Genomic DNA, 17,981 nt, shown 5'->3' with positions numbered 1-17,981 from the left:
GTAATGGTGTGTGCGTGTTACTGTTGTGGCCTGTGCGTTTTGGTGAATTGAAGGTGTAAAATGTTTTTCCTGAAATTCGAGATCCAAGGAGCTAAGTTATTATTGGGGATATGGTTGAATGCATGTGGTTTGACCGTATATGGAAGAAAATTACTGAATGGGTAAAAGTATGGGGGGTCTCTGCGTTTTTAATTATGGAGTGTGCGTATTCATGTAGTGGTCTGTGCGTGTCGTGGATTCAGTTAGTGCGTGTTGGGTAAATTCATTTTGGTAGCAGATGTTTAATTGTCGGTGTGGTGTGCGAGCAATTGAGAAGCGTGCGCGTAATGATGATGGGACGTGTGCATTTACGCGTTGTGGTGTGTGCGAATGAATCACATATTATGCAATGGGTTCAAATAAATGGAAAGGCAATATCACATTGGAACCATACGAATTCTGATACTTCTATACAATGAGAAGAAAACCAGCTTTTGGAGGCAATTGATTTAAACACATTACACATGTAATGAATTGTTGGCAAGAAAGCAACCATTTAATTAAATTGAGTCACTTCAGTTACATCTTGGTTGTGTGAAAGCCTAAATGTCATCTATTAACAACCAATATTCTAGGCAAAAATGGTGAAATTTACACCTTGGCAGATAAAAGAGATAAAAGAGTATCTGGTTCTCTATTCATATGCAGGTCTTTCTGCACATACAAGATTTAAGATTTTAATAAAAATTCACACTTTATGGCACAGATATCAATTTTTCCAAAAACTAAAAGCATAAAATTCATGTAATTATTTTTCAGATATGCATACCATCTAATGCCCGAGCTCTAGATATTGTGTGGCACAACCTAGCAAGTGCAACTCTAACAAGAACATCATGCATATGGAGAACATCCTGCAGACCTCCTGATCCATAAAAATATTAGTAACTTAAGTGCATGAAGTTGATTATAGAAGTAATATCATTAGCACATATAAAACATACCACCAGGTTGCACAAGTTTCCCTGCAGAACAGAAAACAATTTGGTTATACTTCATTCAAGTATTATTTAATCATATTACAATAACTTGAACAGATTAATTTCAAACAACCAAAGTCAGTCATCCAAAAAATAAATGAGGCCATAGTAAAACATATTAACAAGAATATGGTAATTCATTTGTGACTATCAAACAATCAACAGTATCCTCTTCACATCTTCATAGGTATCGGACCACTACCAATTAATAATCCATGTTCTTGTTTTTGTTCAGTTGAGCTAACAACAAAAGGCATATTCAATATCTATCATTGAGATTCAAAAGCACTTCATGTGTTTAAGAAATAAGCCCATTAATCCCTCATTCAAAGGATAATTTGACTGTACAGTTGTGTCAAGAGTAGGATATCTGGAGAGTAAAATCAACGTTTTAGTATTATTCAAATAGAAAAAAGGGATGCTGAGAAAGGTCTATCCCTTTTTGGGCAACATATGTGTTCATGCAGAAAGAATCTTGACATTTCTTACAACCACAAGCTCTGCCATTTCTGGTTTGAGTTAAGAGAAATAATATCAAATACACTGAAAATAATGGTCCAAAAGGAAAAGGAATGAAAGACAGCAAGATTGTCAAAGCAAAACTTTTATGAGGTGGAAAAAAACTACTCATTAGACAGCAAGGATGACTAGTAGTTCAGAAAGATTAACAATTACTTTTTATTTTCTTCTAAGAGCTAGGCTACAAGTGGGTGGCATCTGAATATCTCATGAGAACCATTCGAATATAGAAATTGTCATTACTTAAATATGGAGTATATATTAGGCTTAAATGTTTCGTCACCCCTTAAACATTAAAAAATGTTTTCAAAACCTATTTACTATAAAATATTATATTCCAATCCCTGGAATATTCAACACTTGGACAAAATCACTCTCTTATAACAATGTTAGGGAAAATAAAACCCACAACCCTTCTTCCTTCCCCATCCCCTCTGCAATGCCACCATCCTTCCATCACCATCTCTCCAACCAAACGGGAAAATAAAAACACACCGCACAATTCAAAGAGAGCCAATAAAGGTTCTGCTCTCTCTGGTGTTAATGTACTCATCTTCATTTGCCGTTTAAGTTTCTGCTCTCTCTGCCTAAAGGTTTTCTCCTCTCATGAAGAAGATGTATTCATTAACTCTCTGTTCTTCATTAACTACTGTTATCCAGAGGAGATAAATGCTGGTAAAGAATGCAAGCACACCTTCTTCTAAAAAAAAAAAAAACAAAAACAAAAAACACACACACACACACACCGGAAAATTAAAAAAAAAAACACACAACAACACGCAAATAAAATAAAATAAAATAAAAAGAAGAACACCCGCCGCCCCCAAACCCCAAAACCCTAACCCAGAAATCAAACAACCCCCAATGTCACTCTCACACCACCCCCAAACCCTAATTACAGAGGCGACGCAAAATACACCCTGGTGATAACCCCCAGAAAAAAACACACAACCAAGAACTCCGACCGCACAAGAAAACGAAAATCCAAAACCCCAAACCAATCACGTACGCTACGGCAACAAACCCACCAACATCCGAGAAAAAACACCACAAAAAAAAGAAATTTTTAAAAAATAATAGTACCCGCACTAGACAAAGACGAGATACCCCTAAGTCGCTTGGACTGCCTTCTGCTAGACCCATCCATGGAGACACTAACGCCGGGCAGTCGATGCAACGCTTCGACCGGAGGGAGACCAATCGGCGAGAGAGATGTGCGGGAATACAGAGAGATGCGAGAGCAAAGCGTAGAGAAACAAAAAACAACCTAAAAAATAAAAACCCAAATCCTTAGTTATGCCAGAAATAAAAGGCTAGGATAATAAAAGCATAAGTTAAATTACAAAACAGCCCCTCCTTACCTAAATAAACAGCGCACGTGTGGAATAAACCAACACCATCTGAGCCCTTGATCAAAACAAATCAACGATCAGAGAGTGTGCTCACGAGCTCGGCTGACTAGGGGGTGTGCACTGGATTCAAAATCTATACATATATGTGTATATATATATATATATATATATATATATATATATATATATATATATATAATTATATTCAGGTAAAAACACATCTTAAAATATATACATGTGGACTAATTTGGGCCATTGGATGTTGCATTTTGATGGCTGTGATTTGGGCGTACATTTTAGCGTTAGTTTATTGTGTTTTTATGTTAAGAGGGGTATATATGGTATTTTACTTGTGTTGAATTCTTGTCAAATTAGGTTCAATTTCACACGCATGTCTGATGTCTTCTTATTCTTCTGTGTGTTCTCTTGTCGTGCGTAGGGAGTGTGTGGACGAGCTAGGCGACTCGCGTCGGCTTCTCTCGTTTGTTCCTTCATTTTCAATCCCACGTAGTTATGGTTGTCGGGGGGGGGGGGGGGGGGATCGCGGCACGCTGAAGAGGCAGGGGACCACCGGATGTCGGCCGAGGTTAGTTCGATTTGTTTAGTCCTTTTTTTTTTTTGAGTTTTTGTTTTTTTCTGTATTTTTTTGCGGTCAACATTGGGGGTTTTGTTGTACGGTGGCTGGTAGATGTGGATTTGGGGTCGGGGGTTATGGGTATTGTCGATTTTGTGGCCGAATTTGGTAGCTAGGGTTTTTTTTTTTCTAGTTTACTGGGGTGTGAAGGTTTGTGTTCGTGGCCATGTCGGCTCCAGTGGGTTAGGGGGCATCTCGGCCGTGCATGGCGGTGTGATTTTGTCCTTTTTTTTCCACCCATTGTTTGCCGCCGCTGCAAAACAATGGTGTTACTCTTTATGGTGCATCCCTTGTTTTGTGGAGGCTAATTCAAGCAGGCATTAACTACGCAAAAGGATTTAGTATAGGAACTTTAACTGGAATTTGTTTTTGTAGTGTAAAATGGCTATAATTTTGTAGAAAGCATCAATAGCTGCAGGTCTATATCTAATCATGTGCCAAAGTTGAATATGCAGTTTTGATTTGAACTCTAGCAAATGGATTCACTATCGTTGTTTATTAAAAGGAGGAAAAAAACAGTTTCAAATGTGTTAAATTCACATCCAGAAAATATTAAAGTTTGCTCTTTTAGCATTGAAAAAGTATATTGTATTTTGCATTTACCTGGCATCTAGAGGATGTTTTTTTTTTTTTTTTTTTTTTTTTTTTTTTTTTTTTTTTTTTCTTTTTTTACTGATTCATAATGATAGGGCTAAATGGGATAGTATTTGATGGATGATCGATAGGAGTTAGTTTTTTGGATGTTAGTGCACGCTAATCCCTGACTGTGTGCGTGGCTTCATGGTCGCCTTCTTTGTCGTTAGTGAATGTCCTTTAACTGTATGACTATGTCTGTGTGTTTTTTGCCATCGTATGGTGTTTTTTTATAATGTGTGCACGCTTGCCTATTACTGTGTGCACGGGGGAAAACCTGTATTTTTTTTATGTTGGTTTTGATTATCAATTTGCCAAATCAGAAATTGGGGGTGAGGGGATGCTTCTGCCGTGGGGTTGGCGGGGGTGGGGTTGTTTTGGGTGTTCATTTCGGTTGTTTTTTACTTCTCTATTAATTTTTGCTGCTTTTCTATACAATAAAAAAGATACAGTGTCGTTATTAATTTGATTTATTGTGTTGGAGGTGTTTGCATGGTTTGTCGTAGTTGTGTGCTCGCCCTTGTTGTTGTTTGTCAGGTTTAGTTTGGTGTGTGCATTCTGTGTTTACTCCGGTGGCGTGTGCAGGGGTTGGTATAGGTGTGTGCATTCCAGTTTCGTTTAGTAGGATGGGGTGGGTTTATTTATTTTTATTGGTTTTTTTTTTTTGGTTTTGGTTTTCGGTGCGTGTGCTGAGATGTGAATCTTATTATTCTTCTATTCTCCAGGTAAGAAGGTCAAGATGTGCTCTAGGGGGGTTGAAGGTGGTCTGAGCAATGATGATTTCGTTTCACCACGTTCGACTTTCTTGACAAGATTGGAGCAAGACCCGCTGTGGAATGCTCCCGATGATGCCCCTTGTGACACCCCAAAAATCCACATTCAACCCATGGATTAATTGAGTAATTAATCCTATTTTATTTGAGGAATTAATTCCTAAAATCCTGATTTTTAATACTCAATGACTAATATTTGACTAGTCAACCTTAAAGTTGTTTTGTACCTTGAGCTTTGAGTGGAGTTCCCTTGTTCCTTACACTTTCTAAAGGTTAGTAAGGGTATTCTTGACTTTTCACCAAGAGTTAGTGTTGTAACCTAACCTAGAAGACTTCTTCATTTCATTCCTTACAATTCCTAGAAATTAGCTCTACCTTATCTCTAGAAAAGAAGTGTAGCTTATTCTCCAAGCCAAGTTGAGACCCTTGTCAAGATTCCAAGATTTGCTTCCAAGATTCAACCTTTCACCTATTTGGGCATCTAGGAGGGTAAGATCTAAGTCCATCTTGTGTTTTTGGTTCCATCTTAGTTGTCTTTTTTCTTAAAAATAGGATCTTTATGATCTTTTGGTTTGATCTTGAAGTGGGTTTGGATAGTAAGCCTTGTAAGGAGCTTGTTGAGGTGTAAAGTGAAGTCTTTTGGTCTACAAGAGGTAACCCATGTTCTACTAAAACCTATTTTTCTTACCTATATGTGATTTCTTGGATTCTACTTGTGCTTTGCTATGAAATGTGAGGGTTTATGCATTTGTCTTGTGATATTGCATATCTAGAGCTTGTGTTTAGGGTTCCTTTGTGCCATTTCTTGGCATTTTCCATGACTCACGTCATTTTGTTGTGTTGGGTGAGATTTGGCATGTTTTGGACTTGAATTTGTGTTTGGAGAAGAAAATCCGCGAAGGGATTTGTTGTGGTACAAGTGTGTACCCGCGGGCGGAACGGCGGGCGGGGCACCACCCGCCGGCCTACCCGCGGGTACATGGCCTTGTGGGATGATGTTCCCGTGGGCGGAACCACGGGTGGGGCACTACCTATGGGTCCACCCGCGGGTACATGGTTGGTGTTGTGATGGGATTTGTTCCCCGTGATTCGTTTGACTCGGTATTTGGTCTTTTGACTCCCCGATGTTCTTTTGTGGAACTATTTGAGCGTCTTCTTGATGTTTCGTATGTCTAGAACTATATGGTAGGTATCCATGTAGGACTTTGGTGTCTTGAATTGTGCTAAGTGTTCAACATTGTGTTTCGTTGGACCGAGAGGTGTCTTGTGTGTTCCTTGGAACTATCTTGAGTTTCTCCGTTGTTAAGCATGCTAGTTTATTGTCTTAATGCTAGCGTGTGTGTGGTTTGTACCTTCCGTTTGGTTGATGATAACTTGTGTTATTCATCGTTGATGTTGTTGGGCTGTGACCCGTTCCTTGATTGAGTATGTTTCATACCTACGTTGTGATCTGTTGTTTGACTCTTGTTGAGTTGTGGTGCGTGTGTGGCTTTACCTGGATTGCACGATTAGTGGTATGGGACACTAGTCACCAAGGTATTGCAGCGGTCCTCGTGGTGGCCGTGGCGTGATTATGGAGCTGTGGCCTTTGTGTAAGGTTCACGTTTTGGGGGATAACAGGTGTTATCCGGGCATGTGTGCCATGTGCGTGTGCGGTACCTCGTGTACTATGAATTGGTGGTTTTGTTGGTGGTTTGTTGGTGGGGGACGACGGTCCTAGGAGGGATAAGGTTGGACTAAGAAGTACAGGGGGTCTTGGAGGTAATGGTTGGAAAGAAGATACAAGGTTGGGGGTAGCCATAAGGTTGGAACAGGGCATAAGGAAGGCATATCAACTCGTGGCGGGTGATGTCACGAGGGCTTGTGTAGCCGAGCTTGTGTATTCTCTTTCTTGTGACGTGTGTAGTCACAAGGGCATGTGTTGCCATCGGTCTTGTCTTTATCTTTTGCATTGTGGTTATCCTTTGTGGTTTTGGGATGTGTTCCCGTATCTTTGTTGATGAGTGTTGAGTCTTGAGTTGGTGTTTACTCTTGTGTACTAACATGAACACCTTCATCCTCCTATAAATACACATGATTTCATCAGTTTTCTTCATCCTTCAACTATCAATCTTACATAAAAATGGGTCCAAAGGTTGTTGTTATCCTCCAAATCATTGCGTATTTCCATTACACATTGTTTTACACTGTGTTCACATTCTTCATCACTTGTTGAGCATAACAAACACAGATTAGAGGTGTGTTAGAATAAAATTGACGTGCATTTGCATTTAAAATGTATTTCTTGGGGGGGGGGGGGGGGGTTGTTTGTGTTTTTTAGCCAAATGGGGTGCGATAATGTGTGCATGCAAGGTTCTTACTGTGTGCGCGGATTCAAAATTGCAAGGTTTTTAATGTGTTCTTGCAAGGTTCTGGGGTGTGTGCATCCCCCATTTGGAAACTGTGCGTCCTGTGGTAATAATATCTTTTCAATCTCAACACATATTTTAAAACCTCTACACTTGATTAGGGTTTTCGTAATCCTTTCCACGCATTCATGTTTGAATAATATTGACGTGCATTCCCATTCAAAATGTGTTAATGTGCTGTAAACCTATAATGTGTGCATGCAAGGATTGCAAGGTTCTAACTGTGTGCGCGGACGCCGAATTGCATGTTTCATCGGTTTTCACCCCACTACGCTTCCTGTTTGTTATTTCTGCCCTAGTTTAGGGTTATGGGTTGTGTGCATCCCCCATATGAACTGTGTGCGTCCTGGGTAGACGACATTTTTTTTCAATTTCAAGTTTCCAACACATATTTTTTAACCTGTACCCGTAATTACGGTTTCGAATTCGTGTCCATGTTCGCTAATTTCTCTTTATGCAACTTTCATCATTTACAAAGAATCGCTCATATAGTGATGCACATACACTTATAAAATTCATCACACTTTCCTTAAACTTTGATAATTAGTTTGAGATGTTTACTGGTAGTGAAGCGGACATGAACTCCGAATTTGCATCCTTGGTTTCCAGAGCGCTGCTATGCCGGGAAGTTGCTTATGTGGTGTATTTGCCGTATGCGTTGGATTCCTCTTCGTGGGGGGTAGCGTTTCTTTTTGATTGTTCAATCCTACTATAATTACTCTCCTTTAAATCTGGATAGATATCATAGTCATATTATTACCGTAATTAGGCTTCAATTTTATTGTCAAAACTACCCTTTTAATCATTAATTAGTTTGGTGGACTAATTTTTTCCCTTTAATCTAAACTATTAATCTACTCTAATCTTACGGCCCTAAATAGTTCACAGGTTTGTATTTTAAGAGGGTTTGCATGTGAATGCAACCATATATATATATATATATATATATATATATATATATATATATATATATATATATATATATTTTGAGGACATTATAGTAAATTAATCTATATAACCTAAAATATAACTATTAACCAAACAAGGTAATATTATATTCCATATTCCAAACCAAACACATATTATATTCCCAAAATATCACATTACCTTTCTGCAAGTAATCGTATTAATTATCTGGAGTAATCTAAGATTCCGTGAACCAAACGCCCCTTAGGTATGAAAAAAATGCTTGCATGTATTACTGGCAATCAAACTAGATTGTTAAAAATAATTAGGTTGTCAAATAATTGTCAAAATTTTAAAAATAAAAAAAATCATAAATTGTGTGAAATTTTCCCTGCCCTCGAAAGAAAATATAAGAACTCAAGGAGATAGTAAGATAACAAAAATTGATTTAAGTCATTTATATTTCTAAATTTAGATTTGAATATAAAAAGAGATAATTAAGAAATGAAATCTCATTAAGATAAGGTCATTAACATAAAGTAATGGAATGATGAGAGACTAACAATCATGAGATAGAGTACTTAAATAAGGAAATATAATCATTCAAAAAAAAAAAAGGAAATATAATAGGCAGTCCTATTGCTACGAACCCCATTAGACTATAATAAATCGTACAAATTAATAATCATGAGAAGCCTGGCCTGTTTAAGATCATAAAGCACTTTATGCAATTTAAAACAAGGAAATGCTGTTTTCCCGAGGGATGAAATCCATAACTACTACTCAAAAGTATGAAACTTTGTTTATGTGTAATAATTCATAAATCGTATAAAGAAGGTAAATTGTATTAGGAAGATTTTGTACTGCGAGATAGATTGAGATGGCATTGTCAATTGTCAAGACTAAATTTATTTCATAATCTTTACTTTCTGTTCTCGTAATAAAATTCTGGGTGATTTTGCGATGATGCCGTTTCATCGATCCTTATTCGTGGTCGATATGAAAATGTAATACTTATGTTGAAAAATGTAATATTATATTAATAAAGAATAAATTATTTGTTACTTATAAGGAAAATATAATAGGGGTGTTTGGTAAATATAGTTATTAGCTTATTGGGTTAGTGGGTTTGGTTAGTTGACAACATTAGCTGATTGTAGAAAAATATTTGGTAATTAGCTGATAGATGATTACATGCAAAATGACTTTCCAAAAAAGCATATTGAGTAGCTTTTTGAATTTTAGCATTTTTGAACAATAAGTTGTTACAAAAAGTTAATTAATTAAACACTCATATTGACTATTTAACCAAGTCAAATAGCTAATAGTGGTCAAATAAGTCAAAATTGACTGATAAGCTAACTAGGTTACCAAATAGGGTCAATACTTTTGAGGAAAAAATGTACTGTAATACTTTTAATTAGGGCTGTTAACGAAGCGAACATAAACGAACGGAGGTTGTTCGTGTTCGTTTGTTAAGATTTTTGGAGTGTTTGTGTTCGTGTTCGTTTGTTAAGGTTTTTGAAAATCCTGTTCGTGTTCATTTGTTAAGCGTTCGTTAGTGTTTGTTAACGTTCGCGAACACGTTCACTGTTCGTTAAAACTAACTAACACATTCATGAACATGTTCGTTAACATTAACGAACACGTTCACGAACATGTTTGTTCACGTTCATAAACACGTTCGTGAATACTTAATAACCAAACATATGAACATGTTCATGATCACAATTCGTTCGTGAACAAGAAATAATATATGTTCATAAAAAATAACCAAACAAGTAACACAACTACAAAGAGAATACAAGCAAATATTAAACGAACACAAACGAGCTTGTTCACGATCTTTTAGCAAACGAGCTTACAACTGTTCAAACTCTGTTCGTTTATAAACCGAGCTCCAAATTTTGTTTGTTAATGTTCGTTTACCTTAATAAACGAATGCTTACCGAACACGAACACGATTAGTTTACCGAAAGCTCTATTCACTAACACCTCTACTTTTAATCAAAGTGCAATATTTAGGAGTTGAACATTTACCTATAATAAAAATTGTAAATTCGTAATACTAATCATGGATAAGTTGATTGGTTATTACTTATAAAAAAAATTGTGATACTTTTGATGCAAAATGTAATATTTTTAATTTAAAATGTAATATTATATTAAGGATTAAATAGTTATTTATGTGAAAAAATTGTGTTACTTATGAGAAAAACTCGACCAGTGTCTCATAGGAAATTTTGTCTAAAACTCTCTATATGATGAACTGACCCTATCACAAGTTTAAAAAGGAATTTATCGAGGAAACTTAGCATGATTCTTTAAAACACAAAGAGGAAAGAATCAGATGATTGAATCTCTCTTTTGTGAGAATACCATGTAACATCGACATTATTAACTTTTATCCGATGACAAATCTCAACAAAAATTCTTAGCCGATACTTGATAGGTATTAGTTTATAGGGTTAGTGACTTCGACTAGTTGATAGAATTAACATAGAAATGTGTTTGGTAAATTAGCTGTTATCTTATTACTTATAAAATAACTTTCTCAAAAAGCTGATCAAAAAGCTACTTTGAGTCGCTTTTTGAATTTTAGCAGTTTGGAAAAATAAGTTGTTACAAAAAAACTAATTAATTAAACACTCATATGGATTGTTTAACCGAGTCAAACAACTAATAGTGGTCAAATAAGCTAAAATTGACTAATAGACTAACTATTTTACCAAATAAGGTCTTAATCTATTAGTGAAGATGCAACAAAATTGAATCATTCTTGGGGTAATATAATAATATATAGCTACATCAAGAACTAAATGAATCATAGTAAGATGGACTAGAATACACCCATAGCCTTAGCTTTTTGAGTTGCAAAGCATCACAAAAACACACATGGAACAGATCGAAGTAGGTTTTTGCAGACAAAGATCAAACAATCTTTGAGGTTTGAATCAAAACCCTTTTAAGGTTTCACTACCTCAACCACATTTCTGGAATCAAAACATGAAAAATACATACACAGAATAACATTATTGTATAACTTGAATAAACTAAGGCGATACTAAGTTATAACTCAACCAACCTAAAGGGATAGCTCAAGTGGCAAAAGAGCATCTTTGTGGGGACAAATCTAGGGAGAGTTGGGATAACTCTGGTTTCATTCCCACAAATGACAAGTTCCCTTGGACCAATTTCCATGTCGGGGATTAGTCGGGTGGATCAGGACCGTAAGACAGATTGAGAAAGACTCGGAACAACTCGTGGTGCACTTGAAAATACCAAAAAAAAAAAAAAAACAGAAATATATATTTTTAACTTGCATGCTTTTTCATCACATATACATCTCTTCAATCTGTGTACAAAGAGAAGATAATATCCAACAGACAGATCTCAACAACCTGAAATTCACCAAATTTGTGGTTAATCTTTTTCAATAATACTGTCGTTAATGGGGGATGCTTCGGCGACATGAACATGTCGGTAAGTGTTGATTAGCACAGAAGGGAAGAAGGGGTGATGGTGTTGCGAGGTTGAAGACGATGGTGACGTGGCAGCTGGAGTGATGATCTCTCTGAAGTAAAGCTCGCCAAACATCTCAGTCACCAAAGGGTGCTGATTAGGCTGCTGCTGCAGGGACAACCTAGTTTGTGTTTCTTGGAAAGATAGGACTTGCAGAAGCTCTTTGAGGTTATAGGAATCGCCAGATCTAGAGCCCATCTTTCTTCTCTATAATCTATCTCTTAAACTACTTCTTGAATTTTGGTCAATGGAATAAGCACTGCGGCGCACCTGGACTCACTGAATGTATGTGTAATTTATAGGGTGGGAAGAGATGGGTGTAGGGTACGGAAATCATTAGGGTACCCAGTCAGGTGTGCCCCTAGGCAGTAACGACGGTGCGACTTAAATACTAAGAAGATTAGAAGGAGAGAGCCTCAGTACCCTTGTCCTTGGCTGCCCCTGGATCAACCCGCCAGTCCGCCTGGTCCAGGGACCAGACTAGGTAGTCGGGGTGTACGTCCTGATCGAGTGCCAGTTTCGGAGGCGGTGAATGAAGATTCTATCGAGGGAATTTTCATTTTCCTTATTAGGAAGTAAATCTAGTAGTTTTGGAAGCTTTCCTGAGCATCACATTAGGGGATTGTTCATTGTATTTTAGGAAAAGTTGCCACCATCGATGAAAGAGAAATAAGAGAGAGAATGGCTGAGTTGCTTATGTTAAAATGGGAATCTTGTCCATTGGTGGGCCCAACTTTTGTTTTTGTTCTTTTATTTTATTTTAAATCCAGCTTTTGTTTTTTATTTTCCTCCATTTTTTATTTCATCTCATTTTCTCTTTTCTAATTATTCACACATACAAAAACTTCTCAAAACCCACACCAAAATCCCGACTATTGAGGATGCCCTAAGTCTAAATTAATTATTTTTTTCTTCCTTGCCTTTTGGCCCAAGTTCCTTATATAAATACACATTGAAGTCACATTGTAAGGAGTTTCGAATTCAATACACACATTATTATTCTTCCAAAATTCTCTCATTTATTTAGTACTTTTATTGTAGTGTTGACTCGCCGTCCGACTGCTAATGAAACATGTCTTCAATGAATCCTTATTTTCATACCATTTCTACTCGTGTCAAGTTCACCAATATTCGTTAGATTTCCTATATGATTTGATCCAAAGGAGGTGTGTAGCTTAATGCCAAACTAATGGAAATTTGAGTTGTTTATTTTATTTATTTTTACTTTTTTTTTGGGGGTAATGGTATAAAGGGTGATGCAATCAATCTCTTTCTATCATGTCAAGATATTATGTAGAGTTACTATTGTATTTACATGCATGTTCAATAACAACAAATATATTTGAAAACTGTAACACTACTAAAATTAATATTGTCAATTCCGTCTTATCATGCGAAGAATGAGTACACGTAAGTAACTCTCAGATCAAGTCATTTATCTAAGATAAAAAATAAAATGACAATTATTAGGTATTCTAATCTTTTTAAGTCTAACTATTAATAATAATTAAGTTCATCACAATGATATATATGAACAAATTTAAAACAAATTAAACTTATATTTATTTCATGTATGTAACATCTTAAGGCATTTTTTTCCCACTATATGAGAATATTAAGCTTTGTGTGTGGTTATTGATGATGAGATAATTAATTATGACAAATTGTGTGTTGAGCTGACAGGTAACATTATATTAATAAAACCTTGTGTGGTTGTAGATGAGAATTGAATTGTGTGTTGAGATGACAGGTAACATGTACACAATGCTTAGGCAAACATGGAACGTCAATTTCCTCATTAGTTTCATGCCAACAATGATTACACTTATCATCCTATCAAAATGTTACTTAGTCAACATTTCATCAAAGTAAGCACAAATAATGCAAATTTTTTTAATGTTTAGGCTGCTTTCACATTGAACGGTAGACGTGTTATACGTTATCAACTCTTAGGCTTTATTTGGTACGCCTAGTTGAAAAATTAGTTGAAAGATGAAAAATTAGTTAGTAATAAGTTAATGAATTGAAATTAATGTATTTGGTAAAATTAATTGTTGAATTAGTTGATAAGTGTAAAAAGATATAAAACAATAAAGTGAGATATTAGGATTTTGATTAATGAAGAGTAGATGATGCCATTTTTGTAAATTAATAAAAAAAAAAAAAGAAGAAGAAGAAGAAGAAAAGTAAAAAAGTGAGGAGCTTATTTTAAACTCCTTATGTTTTACCAAATAGAAATTATAACTTATTTATAACTTAATATATGTTGACAGGTTGCTTGAGGTGGTAAACATTATTTATTTTCTTTAAAATAGGGAAAACTGCAAAATTTTCCCCTGAATTATATGCATATGTAACTTCTTTTCCATGAATTATTCATGTATTCACATTTTTCCCTCAATTATTTTAAAAGTGGTCATTTTTCTCATCTCTATTAATGGGTTTTTGGATTGTTAAAAATAAGAACAAAATGGATAATTCAAGTTAATTTTCTTCTACCAAGACTAGCTATGTGGTCTAATGGTACCCGGGTTGGATTTTCATTTGGAAGATTGTGAGTTTGAGCCTCAGTGGAGGCGTTATTGGTTCTTTGTGTTTCAGTAGGTTGAGAAAGTATATGAACAGATATTACATTGTAATAGAGTCAGTAGCATTCAAAAAAAGTTAATTTTCTTCTCCAACAAATTATTACTTATATGTGAGAATAAGAAAAAATACAAAAAAGAACATATAACATTTGCAAATATTATAATTATAATTTTAAATTAATGCTAGTAACAGAATTAAGACTTAAACACAAATTTTGCAATAATAAACTATTTGTGTTTAATTCTCAACTCTGTTGTTAGCATTTGTTTAAAATTATAATTATAATTATAATATTTGCAAATGGTGTTTGGGTCTTTTAATTTTCGCGTTTATTATGATTTTCACATATATGTAATAATTTTTTTTTTGAAAAAGGTAAACAAATAAAATACATACTCGTGTTGGATAACAAGAAAAGTGTGGAGTCACCATATGATCGAGGATGTGCATATACTGAGTAAATTCTACTTCTACGTAATAGGTTAAAAATCACACCAAAGACAAACCTTACAAATAGGACCACAATGATAATTAAAAATAACAAATTGAATTCACAATGATAACCGGTTCTAGTACTGCAGGCCGGTCTGCAGTTACTTCTGATAATTAACGTAATGATAACGTTCGAATATAGACAAGAAAACACCCACAAGATGACAAGATGTCCCATAATCGCGGCTATGATTTTGGCAAGATTGTGATCGAACACATTGTTTTCCCAAATAATTAACCCAAGGGTTATTATCAAGTTTAGTTCTCAAATTTAATAATTTTTTAAAATTTAGTTATTGACATATAATTTACTTTAATTGTATGATTTTGTCAAATTTATTAGTTTTTCGTCATGTAATATGTTCCTTGCATTTTGAATACCATATCCTATATCAATATTTAACATGGAGGGACAATAAATTCCATTCAAATCCTAATAAGTAATAAATTAATCTCTCTCTTCATCACACACAAACACACAAAAGTGCGATTTTCTCGTCTATCCTAAACAAAAATTTTGTTTTTGAAATTTGAAAACAGTCAAATTCATTATTATTATTATTATTATTATTATTATTATTATTATTATTATTATTATTATTATTATATAAAATACTTACTAAATAATGGTTTCATTCCAGAATCCTTAAGCTTTATTATTTTAATAATATATATTAAAATGCATACCAAACCTACAGAATCGTTAAGCATTTTAGATTTGTTAAGCAGTATATGTATATATAGAATATTTAAATTAATTTTGCTATATAGAATAATATTATAATTTCTTTTACATTTGACCGTTGGAATATAGAATATTAGACATTAGGCAAAATTAATATTATTTATGGCGTAAAATAGTAAAATACAATGATTAGTTTTTATTTATAATTTGTTTTTACATACGAAGGAAAAATCATTAAACAACATTATAATTATTTATGCCATGCAATTTCAATTACAGTTGAAATATAGAATATTTTAATCTTTAATAGAAATATAAAATATTACTCCGTATAATCTTCCATATTTTTATTCATATACCAATTACGGTTGAAATATAGAATATATCAATACAATACAGGTGGTTAAGTGTGATAGTTGATCTTAAGCCGTATAGAGTACTCAGTGGCTAAAGCTTTTACTTGTACACTAAAGATGAGTGACAAGTGGATATGACTGACTGATCGATTGGGCAAAATCATACCGGCCGGCTTGAAAAAATCCATCCAGATAAAATATCAACTGATAGTTTTGATGATCAACAAGCATGGTTGCAGTAGGCGCTTGGCGCTAGTCGGGCGCTTGGGCAGCGCCTAGCGCCTAAGCGGCCTACTCGGCACCTAGGCGGAATCTAGGCGGTCGCGAAAAAAACAGTAGCAGACTTGCAATTTGACAATTTTAATGAGTCTGTTTTCAACATTCAATCAAATAACACATCCAAATAAATGACATAATGACAATTCATAAGTCATAACATCAAAAGAATATTAAAAAAATAAAAACTCAAATGAAATACTCAAATACTTCAATCATCCAAAGATTGAAAGTATCAAACTAGTCTACGAGTGTATATATGTCATATTATATGTATTTGTCATATAAATGGAAAAAATTAGCAAGGTCGAGTTGGTCGGGTTAACTCGACTAACTCGACAGAAATTGACGAGTTAACTCGGCATAATCGGACGAGTTAGGCGCTAGGCGGGAGCCTAAGGCGGAAATCGCCACGGCCTATGGGTGCCCAGCGCCTAGGCGCCGATTACTCGGTGCCTAGGCGAGATTTTTACAACCCTGTCAACAAGTGAACTTAATCACATCTTCAACCGAGCAAGAACGTGTTGGTAGGGCCGGGATAACTGAACCGAGCGAAACCTCGAACGAAAAAACCAGGAGATCTCTTGCTTCTATTCAGTCGGCAGTGTTTTTTTTTTTTTTTTTTTTTTTTTTTTTTTTTTTTTTAAAAATAAAAAAACGGCCAGCAAGAGGTCTCATCGCTGAGAAACGATATAGATATGTTCATCGCTGCGAAGCGGGATAGATGTAACACTCGACCGGGCAAGACCGTGGGGGTAGGGTCGGGATAACTCAACTGGACAAAACCTCAAACGGAAAGGAAAGAGATTTTTTCCTTTTTTTTTTTTTTTTTTTTTTTTGACGACCACCAAGAGGTCTCATCGCATTGAATCAGGATAGATATGTTCGTCACTACGAAGCGGGATAAATGTAACACTCGACGGGGCAAGACCGTGTAGGTAGGGCTGGGATAACTCAACCGGACAAAACCTCAAACATACCGACCGAGAGTTTTTTTTCTTCTTGACGACCATAAGAGGTCTCATCGCTGAGAAGTGGGACACATATGTTCATCGCCACGAAGCGGGATAGATGTAACACTCGACCGGACAAGACTGGTGCAGGTAGGGCTGAGATAATTCAACTGGACAAAATCTCTAACGGACCGGCCAGGAGGTTTTTCTTTGCGATCAATTGGGCTAAATCATTACAAGTAGGATCGGGAATGCTCGACCGGTAAAATCCTTCACAAGTAGAGTCGAGAGTAGTCACTCGTTTAAAATTAATTTTAATGTCGACGGACAAATTTGATCAAACTACCGGCCAGACAAATTTTCTACAAGTAATAGATCGGTCGATCGACTGCTCTTCTGGTGTTATTTCCCTCCGCTCCGTACTTCTTCGAGGCTTCAACCTTGAGTGGCTTCGGTTATTTTGGGGGCCTAGCCGGGACTTGACAGTTTTTTGAATTCGTTTAAAAACACTTTCTCGCTGAGTGATATCAAGTCGTTGGTGGCCTCCACATCCTTCATGATTGGACATTTGTGATCGGTCTACCACTTTTATTTACTCCGGGTACCCGATCGGTCCGCCTGAGCTACCCAGTTGGTCTGCCACTTTTATTTCCTCCAAGATGTGATTTTGGGGTTGCGAAGGCCGTTGTTGGACATGTTGTCTGGCTAGTTGCTGGTGCTCCACAATTGGAATTTGACGAGTGGATGCTACAAAGAAGTACTCGAGGGTCCCTAACCACGATTGATACGTTTAGGCAAACCCTTGCGGTGGATATGACACATCTTGCTGTGGAACCCCTTGTTAATATTGCATTGTGGTCCCCG

General features: G+C 35.8%; 1 long non-coding RNA gene across 1 annotated transcript; it reads right to left on the bottom strand.

The window, feature by feature from the left end:
- Positions 1-746: 746 nt before the first annotated feature.
- LOC109176861 lies at positions 747-14,873 on the bottom strand. Its single transcript, XR_002053465.1, has 3 exons — positions 14,862-14,873; positions 984-1,004; positions 747-904 (listed from the first exon to the last, which is right to left on the bottom strand). It is a non-coding gene; the product is annotated as an uncharacterized LOC109176861 (long non-coding RNA).
- Positions 14,874-17,981: the final 3,108 nt, after the last annotated feature.

The sequence above is a fragment of the Ipomoea nil genome, unplaced genomic scaffold (genome assembly GCF_001879475.1).
Source record: "Ipomoea nil cultivar Tokyo-kokei standard unplaced genomic scaffold, Asagao_1.1 scaffold0761, whole genome shotgun sequence".
NCBI classification, from domain to species: Eukaryota; Viridiplantae; Streptophyta; class Magnoliopsida; order Solanales; family Convolvulaceae; genus Ipomoea; species Ipomoea nil.
The sequence above is the reverse complement of the archived record's forward strand: the minus strand, read 5'-3'. Positions and strand labels throughout refer to the sequence as shown.